Raw genomic sequence first — 20,658 nt, 5'->3', positions numbered from 1 at the left:
TAGCCTCATCACTCATTGATCACCTCCTGAGCTGTGCGCCTCTCATGGCCCATGGCGTTTATACGATCCGTGATGGCCTGCCAGTGGGCCATTCACTGAGCAGGTGTATGTTTGCTCCCTGCCCGCATAAGCATGTCACGGTCGTGCTCCAACACGTAGTCCAGAAGGATGTCCAGTTCCTCATTACAGAAGATCTTCTTCCTCGACGTGTGGGGCTCCTGTGCCATGCCTTGGGTTGGAGCCTTTCTCGCTACTGCACGATTTTGCTTCTTGCAAGTTGGTGCAGACCCGGAGTGGCCTGAACTACTTGGGTCAGTAGGGGCTGGGCATTGGTGGACTGGGCCATGGCATTAGCCACTGATGGGACAACAGTAGGCTGGCTTGCAGGTATCCGTCCCAGGGTGCTGGTGCCAGTAGCCTTTACGGCATGTCTCTTGCCCTTACGGACAAGGACATCTACCCCTGAGGCACTCTGTGTCTGGGCCACTGCAGTCCGGCCTGGCTGAGCCTGGGTGGTGGTAGCCACAGGTGCCCCTGCAGCTTCCACACCCTGGCTGCTCTGGATAGCAGATGGCACTGCTGGACTGTGACCCTGGGTGCTGGTGCCAGTAGCTTTCACTGCACGTCCCTTGCCCTTAGGGAGATGAAAATCTGCCCCTGAGTCACTCAGATCCTGGGCTGGGACCACTCTAGTCCAGCCTGGGTGACCCTGAGTCTGGTTGGTGGTAGCCGCAGCTGCCCCTGCAGCTTCCACACCCTGGCTGCTCTGGATAGCAGATGGCACTGCTGGTCCGGGACCATGGGTATTGGGGACATCAGCAGCAGCTGCATCTCCCTGATCCTGTTGGGTGGGGGGGCATAGCTCTCCCTGCACGGGCTTGTACACCTTGTCCATGTGGCCCACCTCAGCCACTTCACACACCCCAGCCACCTTGGCCACCTCGTCCACCATGGCCACCTATGCCAGGACGCCCACCTTTGCCTCCCTTCCATCTTGTTGCCCTCCAGCCATGACACTGATGGACTAGCTCAATGGGAGGTGCAGCTAACAATTGCGCTGGGCAATTAGAGTGAGGGGGCAGGGAACGTGATGTAAAACGTACCACTGTTCTCCAATAAGGCTCTATGTAATCCCTGGTGAAACATTAACTGGTCGCGTAACGCACAGGCACCCCAAAAACAAAAATAAACATGTACGTGACCCCTCGGTAGCCCACGTATGAAGAAATAACATCACGCAGTATGCTGTGGCACCCAGCAACACAAAAAATGTGTGCATGAGGAACACGTAGTGTACTATGACCTCGTAAATGGGGTGTGCGACACACAGGGGCAACACACAGTATGAAAAATGCATGCTTGTGTCACCGTCTGCCTCGAAGAAAGAAAAATAATAACACGTGCGTAGGCAACTCCCCCGTCAAAAGAAGAAGTACGCACTCAAACAGTAGTGAACAATTTGAGTGGGACCCCAAAATACTCCGAAGTTCACGCGTCCTTCCAAAACGAAATGCACGTACATTGTAATGTGGTCCTATGCACACCTTTAACCCCATACTGAACGGCAACGCCCAATGTTCAACGCCTGTCATGTAACTTACGCACTTAGGGCCTTTCCTCTGATTACACACTAACGTGCTCTTTCCGCACGTGTGCAGTCACTCTGTTTCCGGCTGGCCCTGCAAAGAACACGGAAGACCCACACTCCTGCCTACCAGCCAATTTACCTCCCTCCAACTGCCCTGAGCTGCCTTCTATCAGCCATCTGCTGCTGCCTGTCCGCTCTGTGTGCCTTCTGCCTACGTGCCCTTCATTTTTGTGCCTGCTCATCAGCCATTGCCAGTGATCCTGTCGTCGTGACCACTTCTGCTGATCCTGAAGACTCCCAACTGCGATACCACCGCTCCACAGCCCAGCACCAGGACCACCCTGCCCACACACACCTGCCATGTGGGTTGCCATGTCTGACACAACACCATCTGAAGCAAGTGGCAACCCATCGGCAGAGAGGCAGAGGGCTGTCAGCTTCTCACCCAGGAAAATTGGCATCCTGGTGGAGCAAGTCCTGGTGCATCATAATGGCCTCTTCCACTCTTCCACAGACCATCACAAGTCGGCAATGAAGGACGGAAGAAGATCTCGGTGGACATCGTGGGTGCCATCAACGCAAAGGGGTTGGCACCCTGTGACTACCAACATGTCCATAAGCGCTGGTAAGACTTCAAGTCCAGGACCCTCAACAAGGTCCGGTGCCTCATCAAGGATGGTGGTGTGGGAAGAGGGTGCCGGGGCCGGTTGACCACCGATGAGATGGCCGTCTTGGAGCGATTCTACCCAGAGCTGCACGCCCAGGTCAGGGAATTGGATCTCTGTCTGGAGTCGACTGGTAAGTGTCCATGTCTTCTTGTCCACCATAGTGCATGTGCATGTTGACGTGTGGTTGGAGTATGCACCTTGGCCTCATGTCTGGCATGTCTCATGTACAGATGTCTGTGTGCATGTCCCAGTTACAGCTGCATGTGAGTCCATTGAAGTGTGTGCCACACCAATGGTGACTGTGTTGGAATGTGTGATGCGCACCTAAACAATGTGCACATGTTTGCATTGTTGAGTCTGTACCGGGGCAAGCCAGAGGTGTGACACATGGGTGTTTATTGCCCACATCATGGACATACATGGTGTACATGTGCATGTGTCTGAGAAGTGAGTGTGTGAGTGGCCAACACTCCAGGATGTCTGTAACTTAAGCTTTTGATTGTGTGATTGCCTCATGCTGCCAATTTGACCTTTAGTGCTCTGACCTGATGGCTCCATGGCCTGCTTCGTGACTGTCAGGTGATGTGTGTGAATTACATGTGTATGTGCCATAATGCGTGTGAGGTGAATGCACAATTTATAGGTGCTGGTTGTGTCCTGTCCAAGGATGTGAATGTCTAGTGTGAATGACAGACATGATTGTGCATGTGTGTGAATGGCACTTCCCTGTCCTAGTGGACGGTGATGATGGTTCCAACCTTTGACAGTGCCACTGATGTACAATTGCATTGTGACATAAACACATATGTTCATTACCCTGAGGTATGTGTTCTATGTTTCCTTATACACAGCGATGATGGAAGGAGAGGGGGGAAAAGGTGCTGTGGAGTACGGCAGCACGGATTCCTCCACCATGCGTAGACGCAAGGCCCAGTCCTCCTCCTAGGTATTGTCATCGTCCTGGAGTGAGGAGGCTGGTGCCACGTCTGAGTCAATGGCCGCAGCTGCTAAGGGTATGTCCAAGAGGGTGAAGGTGGTGGAGGACTCCTCTGCAGTGGGAGGGACAGGTGAGCCCACACAGGGGCAAGACACTGCGGAAGAAAGTGGGGAGGCATCCTGATTGGCGGGGCGGAGAGGAGGAGGAGGCCACATCAGCCCAGCCCATGCAGCCCGGCGGGGTTGGTGACGTAGGTTTGACTTCTGCAGTCCAGGGTCAGAGGCCGGAGGCAGTGCAGGTCGCAATGGAGGAGCCTGTGCCTAATCCTGTCCTTGGTACTGCGACTGCAGCAGTATGCACCTGCGGGCATGCCCCAGGCCGGACCCATCCAAAGGTGGCAGACGATTCCACCCAGACGGAAAAACCAATGCCTGTGGATGTTGCCATTCGGTACAGGGTGGAACCTGTGCTAGCCGGTATCATTGTGCGGGTAGACCCCATTTGTGATGATGTGCAGTCTTCCAATCGGGAGCTTGCACGTCATCACAAGGAGGTCTGCTGTCTCGTGAACTGGCTGGACCATTTCCTGGTATCGCAATGGGTGCAATGGTTGGCCACTTATGTGACCCCCTCCTCGCCTGCCTACTCTGTGCGCCAGTCATTCTCCCTGCCATCTTCCAGCCCAGATACCACCAGGGCCCCCTGTGCATCTGTCCTAAACCCGCGGCCAGTCTGGTGGAGACCACATCCCTGCCAGTATCGGGAGTTGACGGAGGATTAGCAGAGGTGGTCACCACAGAGATCTATTCAGCAACAGGACATGTGGCAGTGGTGGAAGAGCAGGCAACAAGCAGCAGGGCACATGCACGACAGCCCTGGTGGTTGTCCTCATCCGAGAGGCTGTCCCAGAGGTGCAGGCACCAGGCTTTTCGGCAGCGGCAGGCTCAGTGTAGGAGGCAACAGGACTCGGGGCCTCCAATGGAGGAGAGGCAGGTATCGGCCGTCGGGAAGGAGGCACACGTGGACCTTTCAACAAGGATGTCTTCCGTGTTGGGGTGACTTGGCCAGCAGATCGGAGCAGAGCGGCAGTGGGCACAGGGGGGACCACTCACCATCGCCAGGGCGGAGAATACCCTCCGTCGGGCAGAGAGGCAGATTTCCTCGAGGAGACTTGCAGGGAGTTAGAGAGGGGCACAGTGAAGTCCCTGTAAGCCCTCGAGGGGAGAGCACAGGCTCGCCTAGGGGAAATCGACACAGAGTGCAACGATGTTCTGGCTGAGACTTTTGGGGGGAAACGGTGTGTCACATGACTAGCCCACTGCCACTGTGCATAGTTTTTTTAGGTTTAAGTTTCCTTTTGTTATTTTTTTCTTTGGAGTTTTGTGACTTTCCTCCATGCATTGTACATAGTTCTTTGTTATTTTGGTTCTTCTTTGGACATGGTGTGGGACAATGGACCCTGGATTTGTGTAAATAGGTCTCTTTTGAACAGATATTTTTCATTTCACCATGGAGCAATGGTTTTCTTTTGATTTGTCCTTTGATTTTTTTCACTAATGTAGCACATCTTTGCTTTCAGCTTCATTTGTTAGACTTGCAATTTATTTTGTTTTTGACAATCTTTTATTTATTTGCTCATTTGGTGCTCAATTGGTAAATTAGTTTTATATTAGTTCAATACTGTTTTTAATACATATTATTTTTATTTGAAATCAAAGTGTGTCTGTTCTTGATGGATTACGACAAGTTTTGCTGTTGCTTACTCTATTCTATGTCCATGATGCTGGCGGTTGTTGTGCATGTGTGTGCACACATGCATGCATGTGTCATGTTTGACTTCCATTGGCATGTGGCATGTTGTGCATGTACAATGGATGGGTGTTAAGGTGCACTTGGAGTGTGCAGCGTGTGGTGGCTTTTTACATCTGCTGCATCCATGTCTATCGGTCCACAGTGTGTTGGGGGATGAGGGGACATGAGGCGGGACTTGCCTGCAGGTTTCCGTCACAGGTGGGGTGGTGGGGACATGAGGCGGGGCCTGCATGTAGGATGACATCACAGGTGGGGGTGGGGACATGAGGCGGGGCTTGCCTGCAGGTTGCCATCAAAGGTTGGGATGGGGACATGAGGCGGGGCTTGCCTGCAGGTTGCCGTCACAGGTGGGGGGTGTGGACATGAGGCGGGGCCTGCATGCAGGTTGCTGTCACAGGTGGGGGGGTGGGGACATGAGGCGGGTCCTGAATGCGGGGTATGGTCACGGGTGATGGTGGGATCCCATGTGTTCTGGTCTGCCTGCAGAGTATGGTCATGGGTGATGGTGGGGTCCCATGTGGTGTGGGCTGCCTGCAGGCTATGATCACAGGTGATGAGGGGGTCCCATGTGTTGTGGGCTGCCTGCGGGTTATGGTCACGGGTGATGGTGGGGTCCCATGTGGTGTGGGCTGCCTGCGGGCTATTTTCACTGGTGATGGTGGTCCCATGTGTTGTGGGCTGCTGCGGGGTATGGTCACGGGTGATGGGGGTCCCATGTGTTGTGGGCTGCCTGCGGGGTATGGCCACGGGTGATGGTGGGGTCCCATGTGGTGTGGGCTGCCTGCGGGCTATCTTCACTGGTGATGGTGGTCCCATGTGTTGTGGGCTGCCTGCGGGGTATGGTCACGGGTGATGGGGGTCCCATGTGTTGTGGGCTGCCTGCGGGGTATGGCCACGGGTGATGGGAGGTCCCATGTGTTGTAGGCTGCCTGCAGGGTATGGTCACGGGTAGGGGTGTAACGGTATAACGGTTTACCGGTATAGATACAGTGAACAGCTTAATTGAACTATAATAACGGTCACGTTGTTTATACCGGTATACCGTTTTAGGGCCTGCAGCTATTAAGTGAGCTTTTCAATCTTATTTGGAAAGGCTGCAGTAAGCAAGAGCTGCGCATTCTGGATCTTGCACTGTGGGATGTGGCGTTTGACAGACAAGAGCATAGGGAAAGTGAGGCCACATTAGTAAATACAGCTTTGATGCTGTGACCGCTCGTTCTCTGTGAATAGAGTCGGGTTAAAGATCAGCCCATTTGTAGTTTTCCCACCAATTTACAAGATGGGGAACTACACATCCCAGAATTCAAAGGGGGAATGAACTGCATGCCCCTCTGATGCATGTCCACAAAACACGTTAGCTCTGTAGACTGTATGAACACTGGGCCTATCAGTGCTTTGTGCTAGTATATAACCTACCCCCCCCCACTGTCCTCTGCGTAGATATTCACACATTGGCACTTGAGTTGTTGCTTCGCTTGATCCTTCACATGCCTTCTGCATATGGCACTGGACTCAAGCAGGCAGAACAGATTCTACATTCAATTTAAAGTATCCAGAGCAATAGGGGTGAGATATTTCTCCAGTCTATCCTCGATTTGTGACACCATCAATGAAAGCATTCCTTCGTCTCAACTCACATGACAAGGTTCCTAATGCGCTCAGTCCTGGGAAAACGGTAATGATGGGGCTGTGGTGAAGTGGTGGTCTAAGCCATATTTGTGCCGATATATATTTTAACTTTGTCATTTTCGAAAAGTTTTTGTGCCACTATCTTTAAGAAGGAAAATAAAAATGTATTGCAGGAATCAAGATAGAAATCAACAGCGCCCACTGAACGCTTTCCTGTTAGGATTACATGGTCAGTGGTGACTCCAACATCCGACCTTTAAAATACACCAGGCAGATGGTAAACAAGCTATAGTGACACTTTGACAAAAGAAACACAATGGGCCTCATTACGCGGTAGGAGGTAAGGGATTACCAGCACCGGTAAGGGTGCCGGTGCCGGTAATCCCTTACCTCTATATTCCGAGGTCCCTTAGCGAGTCCCTTCCTTAACGCCTGGTCTGACCAGGTGTTAAGGAGGGTACCCGCTAAGGGACTTCAGAGCTAATAACGGTATCGCAAATTGCGGTACCGTTATCAGCTACTTCCCCATTCCCACAAATGGGAATGGGGAATGGTTATCAGAATGGGGATTTACCGGGTCCTCCAAGGTTGGAATTACCCGGTAAGTACCCATTCTGAGAACCCGGACCCGGTATGCCGTAAGGGGGTAGCCATGGCTACCTCCTACCACGTAATGAGGCCCAATGACATGGGCTTTGAGACCTGACATGAGTGATAAAGCGTTATCAAAACAAACTTTTATGACTGATAGCAGCGAGGGGTCATGATGCCCATGCCATGTGGTTCCAAAATAATGCAGGTCGAGGCCGATTTTCAAAGCGATGACCTGTGCAACCGGGGTACACGATTATGATGGGGTGCGGTAGAGCTACGTGCAGGCCTTTTCTCGCTATTTGGCTGGTGTGACCGAGGTATGCAATTACGCTGGGGTGTGGGACGGTGCACGCATGGGACTTTTCAAGCAATTTGGCTGGTGCAACCGGGGTACGTGCAGATTTTTCACGCTATTACGATGGGGGGGCTGTGTGCTGGGCCATGGATGGCGTGGGCCTTGCACCCTATTTGGCATTTCACTGGGTTTTCCTGCACACAGGGGCGTGTTGGGGGCGTTACTGGCACTGCTTAATGTTCATTGTGCCACAGCTACTGATGCCTCAGAAAATCCATGAATATGCGTGCCGTCCAATTGCTACTTTGTGCCACGGCTGGTGTATGCGTGGCACGTGATCTGTCTCGGCCCGCGGCGCAATCTACTTCTGTGCTGGATTCTATGAATTGGGCCCTAAGTCAAGTATCCAAGAGGGAAACAACATTACAGTAAGTGTAAAGGACCGGAGGGGGGTGTCTGTACTACTGCTCTATACATGGCAGAGGAGAAGCACAGAGGACCCCAGCCAAGATTCTCTATTGTTGGTAGCAATGGACGATCAATCAAGGCCTAGCGTCTCAGGAGGTGATGCGGGCTGGTTCTTAAGTACAGTGTAGTCCCCAAGCACCCACAAAGGAATGTCCACACACTGTATTAGTTAAAACACAGTCTTTATATAACTAAGGTTCACGATTATATATACTATCATGATAACTCACTTTGTACTCGGTTAATCTACAATGGCAAATATATACAGTTCTACGTGGTACCACAATCATTATTCGATCTCTTTAAAGTGCATCAACTGTACGGTTAAATGTCACACAAATCAGTTTGTAAAGGAAACCAACAATAGATATAGGAGGAAAGCAGTTGGTTAGAACAATAGGCAGAATACTGGCCCCACTACCTAGGCACAGTTCCGTGTGGAGATCCCCCCTCATCTGGGCAACCTGTAAGATAAAGATATACTACCAGCCCAGTCCATATATTGTTCACAAGAGACTTTCCAATAGTTCAGCAACTCCAAAGTACCTGGTGTTGTAGAATTCCTCGTCGGGAAATCGACAGCCCTTCTTGAGGGCACTCCCTTTAAGGCAGGAGCCACGGGTCGTCGTACGTCTGGCGATGAACAGGGTGAACTACTGCGATGAAGTGGCAACTTCGTTCCTAGCGCTGCTCGTCGACGATGGAGCGTAGACGTCCTGCAAGGAAGAGGCGTGCGGGGAACCTCGATGTCGATGATTCAGGACCGCAAAGAATTTGAAGAACTTTGGCCCAGCAAAGGCATCGGGTCGTTGGCGTCTCTGTGGTTGTCAGGTGGCGGGAAACCCACCAGTGGATGCTCCTCGGCGCGTCGACGGCCTCAACTTTCTCCAGCGGGACAAAGTGGTCGACAGTGCGGATGAGACCATCCTTGGAGCAAACGTTCTTAGGCAACGGAAGCACTGCGGCTCCAGTCATTGACGGTGACGGACAACAGTCTGGGCACTTCTCCTTGGGATTCCGCGGCAGTCCCTGTCTCCGGTTGACAGCCTTTCATAGGTCTGCCTACCAGGGAGCTTTGGCAAAGATCAGCTTGTGCACAATGGTACCTCGTAGCTCGGCAGAGGTCTCCTTACCAGGTCCTCTCTTGGATCTGTTCTTGGAGACACAACCGCTGTCTGATGGTTGAAGTAGAGCAACAGCCATTCTTCTCTTCTAGCAGGTATTTAAGGTCAAGCTTCAGTTTCCACTCCGGTTTCTCTTCAGCTTCTGAATGAATTCTAGCAGTGATAGGCCCCCAGATATACTGTTGATCTCCCAGTCATTCTGATGGGTCACACTCAGGCAACCAATCACTCAGAAGGGCATTCATGCAGGCAGGCAGCCAATCAGGTGCATTGTGCATTCAGGCCATTCACTTCTCTCCAGACACTTAAAACAAGTTATGTGTATTGGGACAAGTACTCAGCCATTCAACACTCCACACTACATTCATACCAGTTTTGGGCAGTGCTGTCTCAGTCTTTGGGCCTCATTACACGGATGGCGGTAAAGGTTTACTGGTTCCGGTATTTTACCGGTACCGGTAAATCCTTACTGCCTTACTACGAGGTCCCTTTGCGGGTTGGGGAATTTAATGCATGCTTTTTGCAGGCGTTAAAAACCAACCCGCAAAGGGAACCAGGGAGCTAATTACGGTACCACAATTTGCGGTACCGTAATTAGCGCCTTCCCCATTCCCATTATGCCCTATGGGGCAAAAATGGGAATGGTGAAGGGCAAATAACCGCCACCCCAACCTTGGAATGGGGCGGTAATTCCCCTTTCCGCCAAGTCGGTGCCGGTATTTTACCGTCATGAACCATGGCGCTAATAGCGGCATGGTTCTCCGCCATCGGTGTAATAAGGCCCTTTGTGTCACACACCAGACACTAGATATCCACAACACAGAATGCGTATTCGTCACAAACTCCATTCATCCAGGTCCCACCCACGGGGTGTACCCACAACATACAGTCACTGGGACGGCTCCAGCCAGTCGGGCTAGGACTTCACTGCAATACCATATATGGAACTTCCACCCAACAGCCATTCAGGTGGAATGGAGAGAGTCAGGGCTTCTCAGGACTTTGGGAAAACAAAGTAACAGGCAATAGAAAGCAAGAGGCCACAGGGATCATCTTGTTTCCGATCAGGAATCAACTGATTCCAATGGCAGGACCTGGGTATCCCAAAATGGAGGATACTCAGAGCACCTGTCAAATTCAGCATGGAGCTGCCACCAGCCCATACCCTGCTCTGTGGGCCACACACAGGTGCCCAAAAACATACACTAGGTGCACATGGTTGTACCCCCACCCATGGGTGCCATAAGAGTATCTCATGGGTCTGTACACCAAACCAAAAGAGAAAGCTGCACCACCAGGAGTCCTACATGAACTCCTGTGTGGAAAACACGACAGAACACATGAAAAAAAGCAGTAAAGATCAAGGATGTGGAGGCCCTGTCCTTCTGATGCATTTCCAGCATCACAGTAAGCAGTTAAAGCAATAATGATATGTCATTTGTAACGTGCAGGTACACAAGTCTTTCAAGGTGCGACAAGACAAAGAGGGGAGACAAAGGGAGGACAAAACAAACAATCTTACTAGGCCTTTTGTCATTTAGATCGTGCAAGTGCGAGGGGGATGGAAGAGGAGAAGTGCCAAGGGGAGGCAGGGGGGAGAGTGCAATAGGCAAGCTCAAGCAACTGCTGCCGGGGTGGACGGCTCAGGTAAGTGCAAGGAGGCAGGGGAGTGTAGAGTTGCAGATCCAGTCCCTAAGTGCGTGGGAGGCCCAGGTGCAGTGCAAGGGACTACTGGTCATGCAGGAGCCTGGTGCCGTTATGTTCAGAGGATGGCCAAGTAACCAGATACAGGTATATCAGCAGGGGGGATAGAGAGAAAGTAGAAGTGAAAAGGAAGGTATTTAGTTGCTTCCAGAACCTCTAGGTTGGTCCTGCTCAAGTTTGAGAGAGGCAGGGAGGCTGTTCCAGAGGGAGGCCCCAGCCGAGAACAGAGATACAGAGATCAGCCCCCCCACTCTTTGCCTGGAAAAGCGACTGACCCTCAGAAAGTTGGAGTTGGATGAGCAGAGAGCTCCAGAAGGAAAATGCTTAGCAAGAGAGAGTTGGATGTAGTGTGACCCCGGCCACAAAAAGACTTGTGGACGATACAGAGGGTCTTGAACTTGATCCTTGCAGCCACCGGGAGCCAGTGGAGAGATTTCAGGGCTGGAGAGATATAATCCCTGGGCTTGAAGCCAAGGACAAGTCTTGCAGTCCAGTTCGGGATTAGTTGCAAAGGGTGAAAGTAGAGGCAGGCAGATTTAGAAAGCGGCTATTGCAGTAGTCCGGCCTAGAGAGAACCAGGGCTCTGGAGATAGTGAGCTTCTGGGGGAAAGTGAGAAAAGGTAGAATACCTCTGAGGAGGTGCAGCTGGTAGTGGGACTTCTAGGAGATGTATGTGATGTGAGGAGAAAAGGAGAGGGTGGGGTCGAAGATAACACCAAGGTTTTATGCCTCGCAGGAAGGTGCAGGCAGAGGGCCGAGGGAGGGTAACCAGAGTGAAAGAGGGAAAGTGGGAGCGGGGTTCCCAATGAGAAGGATCTCAGTATTACTACCATTGAGGCAGAGATCATTGGAGACACACCATTCCTGAATCACGGAGAGACAGTAATGGATGAGCTAGAGAGGAGTGGAGGCAGAGGTGAGCCTGAAGAAGAGCTGAGTGTCATCCGCATAACACTGAAAGTTAGGAGAGAAGGTAGAGATGAGGTGGGACAGAGGTGCCAAATAAAGGTTGAAGAGCCATGGTGAGAGGTTAGAACCCTGGGGAACAACACATGTGGAAAGAGAGTTTATGGAGAGAAAAAACCCCAATTGGACCTGGGAGGATCGATCGGGAGGATGAAGGTTAACCAGGCTAAAGCCTGACCTGTGATTCCCAGGTTGTCACGGAGACGATTGATCAGGATGGCATGGTTGACCCTGTCGAAAGCAGAAGATAGATCAAGCAGGTTGAGGACAGAAGGAAGGCTAGAGTGAAGATTAGAGAGCAAGTCTTAATGGGTGTTCAGGAGAGCAGTTTCCATGATTCTGGCTGCTCTAGAGCCAGACTGGTGGTCATGGAGACAACCAACAGATTCATTATGGAGAGTAAGCTGGGAGATGGCCAGCTTTTCCAGGAGTTTGCCCAGGAAAGGAGTGATAGAGTTCGGGCAGTTTGCCGGAAGACGAGGGATCGGCAGAGGGCCTCTTAAGGAGGGGGTGCACACGGGAGTGCTTTAGGGGGAGGGGAAAGTTCTAGTGGCAAAAGAGTGATTGCAGAAATCGGCCAAGCCTGGAGCGAGGGTGTGGATGTGGTCCTTGATGGCTCTGGAGGAGCAGGGGAGCACCTGCTTGAACGAGGCTTTCATAGATCAAACTTGTCTAGAAACATCATCAGGAGAGAACACGTGGAAAGGGTAGAAAAGAAGAGGAGAGGCAGCCAGAGATGGGCCAAGAGAGGTAGTATGAAAGGAAGATGAGAGACAGACAGGATGTCCTGAGTTTTAGTGGTGAAGTGAGAAGCCAGTGCCGTGCAAAGAGACTTGGAGGGAACAGGAGAGCTACAGACTGCTGCAGGACTGGCCAGCTCCTTGCTGATTTTGAAGAGTTTGGCCATCTTGTTAGATTCCACAGAGACGCAGGCTTGGATGTAAGCTCTCTTCTTGGACAGGAAAGAGAGTCTGCATTGCCTTTGGAGCATGCGGCAGGCCAGTTTGTCCGATGATCAGCCTGATGACCTCCACTTCCTCTAAAGAAAGTGGTCAGTCCAAGAGAGAGGAGTGGTGAGGGCGTTAGAGAGGGGGATGTCTGAAGAGATGTGAACATCCAGGGTGTGCCTGGCAAAGTGTGCAGAGCCAGAGGGTAGAATAGAAAGAGAGAGAGAGAGTCGCAGAGATTGTGAAAGAGCCATAAGGAGGGGCTAGAAGCATCCAGGTGGATGTTGAGGTCTCTGAGGAGGAACAACTGAGAGGTAGATTTAAGGAGAGAGGAGCAGAGGTCAGCCCACTCAGAGAGGAAGTGGGTGAACTGGCTAGTTGGCCTGTAGATGGTGGCCACAGTAAGAGAGTGGCTGGTAGTGATTGAGAGTACTCAGACCAGGCATTCAAAGGAGGAGTAGGCCTGCAGAGGAATGACAGAAGCAGGGATCCACTCCAGGAAGATCAAGGCTAGTCCAATTCCTGGACCATTGGTTCTCGGTTCAGAGAGAATCTTGTAGCCATCATGGGGGAGAGTGTCAACACTCGTGACAGAGCTGGCCGTGAGACCGAGGACATCTAGATCAAGTTCTTCGAGGAGTCGGCAGAGGTTGGAGGAGTGTTTGACAGCTGAGTGAGAGTTAAGAGTAGTGAGATAAAATTAGATAAAAGTGACATATGTTTTCCTAAGTATTGAACACAAACACGGTTCAAAAATGTCAGTTTGACTTTCAAGTACAGGTGTAAAAGGTGCAGAGATCGAAACGGCACAGGAATCAAACATTTCTAAATTGGACTTTCAAGATGATACTCAATGACATAGACAAACTTCCTCTGTACGTGTCCACAAAATCACGTTTTCACTCGCAAAACGCGGAAGACACCCATTTAATGCATATACATTTATTTTGTTTAGTCACTTCACACAAAACATACTTTAATGTGTCAGAATCAATAATGTAATTCAAGAGTTTAGTATATCCGTATGTTTTATATTAAAATGCAAATTATTAAAAGAACCAATCAGTCATTTCAACTGTTTAGGGCCATTACTGTGGAAAGAACAGAGCACCCATTAATAAAATTTTGGGCTATTAAAAATGATCCAAACAATAAAAAACGATGTTATATGAGACAATGGGCCTCATTACAAGTATGGCGGTAAGGCAACAACGGCGCCGGAATTGCTACCGGCGCCGTTGCTACCATACCACCATACTACGAGTTCTGCTCACTGGTGCCCTTGCAGCCACCAGGTCTGACCTGGTGGCTGTACCGGCACCCGTGAGCAGAACATGATGGAAGCACCGGTACCGTTATTAACCGTTATTAACGGTACCGGTACTACCACCTTCCCCATTCCCATTCAGCCCTATGGGGCCGAATGGGGATGGGGAGTCCCTTATTACCGGAACCCGCGAATGGGAAATTACTGGGTCCGCTAAACTCGGCATGACCAGGTAATTGCCCATTTGCGGGTGCCTGAAAAAATGGATACCGTTGGCAGCCGTGCCTGTACTACAAGCTCGGCTACTGCCAGCCTCATAATGAGGGTCAATAAGTTAACATTTTTTTAAAAATGTGGTGTTGCCCTTCTTGATATTCAATTGGAGGAATTCCTCAAACCTTTGTTTTTTTAATGTTCTTAAGCAAACAGAAAATCAAAATGGTTCCTTTGCAATTCCAGTGTTCCATTGACTGACAGCCAAATCCATATCGCACAAACATTTGCGTTCACATTGGACTTGAGGGACGGGTCTTCAGAAACACATGATATTCCAGTTAGCTGAGTATTTTGCGGTTGGCATTGATAAATGGTTTGCTTTCTTCTATTTAAAATCTTGCAATGGACTCACTGTTCAAATTATTGGAACAGCGAAGGGCAAACAGCCCCAGCACAGTCTTCCCAAATAATAGTGACCAACATTACATTCAACAGCATGTTTTGTTCCTCCCCTCCCTTTCTGCACCCCTCCCCCTCACAGTGGCATGACACAAAATGTGGGGGCCCCCCTGCGAGCCATGCTGAGAGGCCCCCCCACCAACCTCGGCAACAATAATGGGTAGTGCCACACTCTGGGCCCGCCTTGATTATCAGGCTTGCACAATAAACACAAACGTGCTTATAAAGGGGTATGTCACACACTGTACTCGGAGAAAGATATAAATATGTGTTTTAATAATATACAGAACACTTTCTGAGAAAAATTGGCTAAAAAGCCAGAGCATTTGCAATTGTTTTGTAGGGTAACATCAATCCAATACATGCAAGTCACCAACAGTGCACAGGAACATCCATGCTTTGCTATTAAAAATGCCATGCCACATTGAAAACATGCTCCACTGGCTTCACAATGTAGACCAGTGTAGACACATAATAGATGAGAGGACACATTCAAGCCTGGGTCTCAGAGGCTTCTAACAACACGGCCAAACTCTTTAAAATCTGCATGGAACTGGTCAATCCTGTTATGGTCTCTACCTCTCCTGTTCCCTTCCAGGCCATCTGTATGGCTTTGGTCTCTCACTTCTCTGCTAAAACACAGGACATCCTGTCCTCTATCTCCTCTCCCTCGTCCTCTTCCTCTCTCGCCCCCACTTTGGCCATCTCTACCTCTCCTCCTCCTTTCTCCTCTTTCTCTCTGACAACACCTGACAAGGTTACTAGACAAGTCCGATCTATGAAAGTGTCATCCAAACAGGTGCTCCCCTGCGCCTCCAGAACCATCAAGTACCAGATTGACACCCTTGCTCCAGCATTGGCTTATTACTGTAATTACTCTTTCGCCACTTTAACGTTCCCTTCTTCGCTTAAGCACTCCCTTGTGCACCCACTCCTCAAAAAACCGTCTGCCGATCCTACCTGCCTGGCAAACTATCGCCCAATGTCCATTACCCCTTTCCTGGGCAAACTCTTGGAAAAGCTGACCATCTCCCATCTTACACTCCACACTGAATCTGTTGGTTGTCTCCATGATCATCAGTCTGGCTTCAGAGCTGCCAGAGGCACGGAAACTGCTCTCCTGAACACCTGTGAAGATCTTCTCACTAACCTTGATTCCAGCATTCCTTCTGTCCTAATCCTCTTTGATCTTTCCTCTACTTTTGACACAGTCAACCACGCCATCCTGATCAATTGACTAAGTCAAAATTTGGGCATCATGGATCAGGCCCTGGAGCGGCTGACCTCATTCCTCTTGGACTGCCCCTTCCAGGACCAACTTGGTCCCTTTATCTTCGCCACCTCTCGCTTTACCTGTAGCATTCCCCAGGGCTCTATCCTCTCACCTTGGTTTTTCAAACTCTGCTTGGCCCGTTTGGCCGACCTGACCTCTACCTTCTCCTCTAACTGGTCAGTGTTATGCAGATGACACTCAGCTTTCCTTCGGCTCCTCTCCTCTCTCGCTCATTCCTGACTGTCTATCTGCGATTCAGGATTGGTGCGCCTCCAACAATCTCTGCCTTAATGCCATTAAGACAGAGATACTTCTTATTGGGACCCCTTCTTAACCCTCTCTCACTGGGGCCACCCACCTTGGGCCCTCTTCCTTCGTCTTCCTGCGAGGCAAAAAACCTTGCTGTGATCTTCGACTCCACTCTCTCTTTCTCTTCTCACTCACATCTCGTGTGTCACCAAGAAGTCCCAATACCAAAGGGACTCTTCCCTTTCTCTCTTTCCCTCAGAAGCTCAGTGTCTCCAGAGCCCTGTTTCTCTCTAGGCGGCACTACTGCAACAGCCTCTTTCTCAATCTGCCTTCCTCTACTCTTCGCCCTCTGTAACTAATCCAGAACAGGACTGCAAGATTTATCCTTGGCCTCAAGCCCAGGGATCGTATCTCTCCAGCCCTGAAATCTCTCCACTGGCTCCCGGTGGCTGCAAGGATCAAGTTCAAGACCCTTTGCATTGTCCACAAGGCTTTCTGGGGTCGAGGCACACACTACATCCAACGCTCTGTTCCAAAATACCTTCCTTCTCGAGCCCTTGCACCAGCTACCTCCAACTCTCTAAGGGTTAGATGCTTTTCCAGGCAGAGAGTGGGGGGTATATCTCTCTCTTCTGCAGGTGCCTCCCTCTGGAATGGCCTCCCTGCCCCTTTCAAACTTGAGCAAACCACCTGACGTTCCGGAAGCAGCTCAACATTTTCCTCTTCTCCTCTGCTTTCTCTCTCTCCCTCCCCTGCTGACATACCTGACCTACCTGTCTGCTGTACAGACTGGTTGTTTGGCTACCCTCTGAGTCTCACTGAGTCCAGGCTGTTTCTTTATCAGTAACCCTTGCTTTGCCTCCAGGCCTACCATGCACTTAGGGGCTGTAACTGTAACCCTACAGTCCCTTGTTCTCCTTGCACTACCCAGAGCTGCGCTGCCCTGGCTGCACTTACTTAGAGCATTACTGCCCTGTTTTCTCCTCCCCTCTTCCTTGCACTCCCCCCTTTCCCCTTGCATTTCCTGTTCTCGCACTTACACGATCTGAATGACACAAGGCCTAGTAAGATTGTTTGTCTTGTCCTCCCTCTATCTTCCCTCCCTTGTCTTGTCACGCCTAGAAACGCTTGTGTACAGGAGTGTTATAAATTACTTATATCATATCATATCATTTTATCACAGATGCCCTGAAAAATATACAACGCCGCAGTAAGAAACAGCTAGACTGGCAGCACCCAAATGCCAGTGTAGCCAGGTAATTACACTTAGCAGGACTGCTTTATCAGAAATGCACAGTTAAAAAAAAGCCATAACAAACTGAGCATGACTAGACTATCTACACCAAAATGCCTCTCTAGCCACTAATACCACACATCTTGCCTGCTTAGCCTGGACATGGACAACCATTATGATTTATTGCACAATCCGGCCCCCACACATTACTTCTCCCTCCCACCCCTACCCCAACCTCCCAAATCAGCTCCTTGGCCCAGAATTACCTTCACGTCCTTCTTCCTTTTCCCAGAGCGTACGTATGAGGCTCCTTGCCTCATAGGTAAGTACTGGGATGAGGAAGAGTGGGACTAGGACTAATGAATTACAGGTAGCTAAATCAGACATTACCTCCATGTACCTCTACCTTATCCCAGTACTTGTGTATGAGGCAGAGTGCCTCATACATAAGTAATGTCTCATACACAAGTACAGGAAGGAGGGGGAATAGGGCTAGGAGTAATGAAGATTACCAATAAGTAATCAAGGCATTAAACACACGTAGTGGTGCAACACCATTGAGTTGACTGGGCTTCAGCACTCACCCCACCCCCTCTAAGTTTGGGCTATGTTGACTCAACCTGGCTGACCTTCAGGGCAGTTTCTGGACAGAACAGGACAAACATGTTAAACGGCACCTGGGTTTCGATGTTAACAAGTGCCCAGCAATAACTAACGTAAAGCATTTCACTGTTAGTACCTGCATTCAAATGCCACATATTAGGCCATTTAAACTGTGATGTGGGTTTAGTACTGGCATGCCAGGGGGTTATTTGGAAGGGCAGAGAGGGAACAGGAGATCGCTTATTCTCGCAGCAGTCCATAAGTGGGTGCTTTCAGACTTAAAGAAGAGAGTTGAACTGCTTGTAACATTGAAGCTGCACTGAATAGTCTCATTAAAATCTCAATAAGTTAGCTGCCCCCACACAATAAGTTCGCCCCTTCTCCATCGCCCATGAAGCTAGCGCCTCTCTCAAAATGTGAAGGATTAGTCTCCCCGAAACGTAGGTTTTGTTGTGCCCCTGAACACAAGCACACACACCATTCACACAAACGTACACCCAGATATCCATACATTTAAGTGTGCACTATATCACCATACATGCACACCCAGGCAGCCATCCATACATTTAAGTGTGCACACTTTCACCATAGAGGAACATACACCCATACATTAAGTTTGCTGTATGTGTGTGTGCCGCCGGGGTCATGATGCGGCCCATTGTTTCATTTTGAAGTCACTCTGGCTTCATAAAGAAATTATTTACCTTAAGGACCAAACCATAATGGAACTAATTTCTTTATGAAGGCAGTGTGACTTCAAAAATAAACTATTTCTTTTTGAAGTCATAGGGCTCCCACCGCCCCATGACATGCAGGTTCTTCCATATTATGGGTTGGGGGAACGCTGGGAGATCAAAAAGACAGTGGGCCTCATTATAAGTGTGCCGGTCCGGTAACAACGGTGCCGGTATTACTGGCACCGTTGTTACCAGACTGGTACACTACGGGTTTGCCTGCCAGAGTCGCTGTAACCGGCAGGTCTGAACCTGCCGGGCTCAGCGACCATGGTAAGCAGACTGTAACAGAAGCACCGGCAGCGTTATTAACAGTGCTCATGCTTCCGTGGTCCCCATTCCCTTAGAGTCCTATGGAACTCTATGGGAATGGGGAGTGACAGAATTACCAGCGCCTGACTTCCCGGCTGCCAGGGTTGTAATACCCCAGTGTTACCAGGAAGTCAGATGCCAGTAATTTTTTGGGGTTTGGCGACATGTCGCCGGTATCACCATCAGGCTTACCACCAGACCCGTAATGATGCCCAGTTTCTATTTTGTAGTCACTCCACCTTCATAATGAAATTATTTCTGTTTCAGAAATAATTTATTTATGAATCTAGAGTGAATTCAAAAAGAAAATGTAAAAAGAAAAAAGATTTGAAAACATTTTTTTTTACAATTTATTTCTCCAAGTGGGGCCCCCCCTCCGAGGACATGTGCTAGCGAGGCCCCTCGCACTGCGGGAGCTGCGGGGCCCCCTTTACACCAGTGCTCCCTCACCTTTTGTTTTCTCCGGCTCTAACAGCAATGTCGCCAGGTCTAGTACGGTAGTCGCCTGTCTGCTTCCATTTCCTTCCCACTCTCCCCCTCCCTTCCTTGTCCATGTCTTATCTCTTGCACTATCTGAAATATAGTTAGGCCAAGTACGATAGTTAATTTCACATCCTTGCTGTTCATGGGCTGTAAGAATGCTGTTGTATTTCCCCTTGTTCCCTCCCTTGCATTTAAGTTCTTTGAAACACATTGGGCCTCATTCCGAGGTTGGTGCTAGTCATGGCGCTATTAGCGACATGAGTAGCACCAATACCGGTACTGCCACCGACTTGGTGGTATGGGGACTTACCGGTTTATTCCGACCTTTGCGGGACCGGTAAGTCCCCATTTGAAAAGCCATTCCCCATTCCCATTTGAGCCCCCATAGGGCTCAATGGGAAGGGGGGAGGCGTCAATAACGGTACCGCAAATTGTGGTACCGTTATTGACCCCAGTATCCCTTTGAGGGTCCCGTCCATAACGCCTGGTAAAACCAGGCATTAAGGGAGGGACCTGCAAAGGGACCTCGGAATAGGGCGCAAAGGGATTACCGGCAACGGTGTCATTACCGGTGCCCGGTATCCCTTTGCGCCCAGGTCGTAATGACCCCCATTGTGTATAGGCGCTATATACATAAACTATCATATCATATCATAATGTTCAAAAGTTGAATATGAAGGCCATTGAACTGAATATAGTTTCTGGGGCAGGACAAATATTAGGCTCACATACCTGTGTATCAATAAAGAATTATTCTAGTATCATGCCATAATCGACATTTTCTATAGTTTGACTATACGAGCACCTCTTCAACATGTGCAGAGGTTCAACCAACACGAGTGGTATTCAAAATGTTGTATGCTTAGCACCCCCATCATCAGAAATACTTTTGGGGAACTCCCCCAAAATAAAAATATTGTTGATGATTCACCCCACATGCCATATTAAGCAGTCACCCTACTCCCTTTTTTAACAGCCTCAATCCCCTGCCCCCCCCCCCCTTGAATTTCTTGGTTCTCCCATTAGAGGGAGCATTCACACAGTTTGAACACCTCAGAGCTACTGGGTCCAAAATAGTTTTGGAGGGGCTGGTGGG

The sequence above is a fragment of the Ambystoma mexicanum genome, chromosome 3q, assembly GCF_040938575.1.
Source record: "Ambystoma mexicanum isolate Mex_15411 chromosome 3q, UKY_AmexF1_1, whole genome shotgun sequence".
Lineage (NCBI taxonomy): Eukaryota > Metazoa > Chordata > Amphibia > Caudata > Ambystomatidae > Ambystoma > Ambystoma mexicanum.
Note: the sequence above shows the minus strand (reverse complement) of the source record.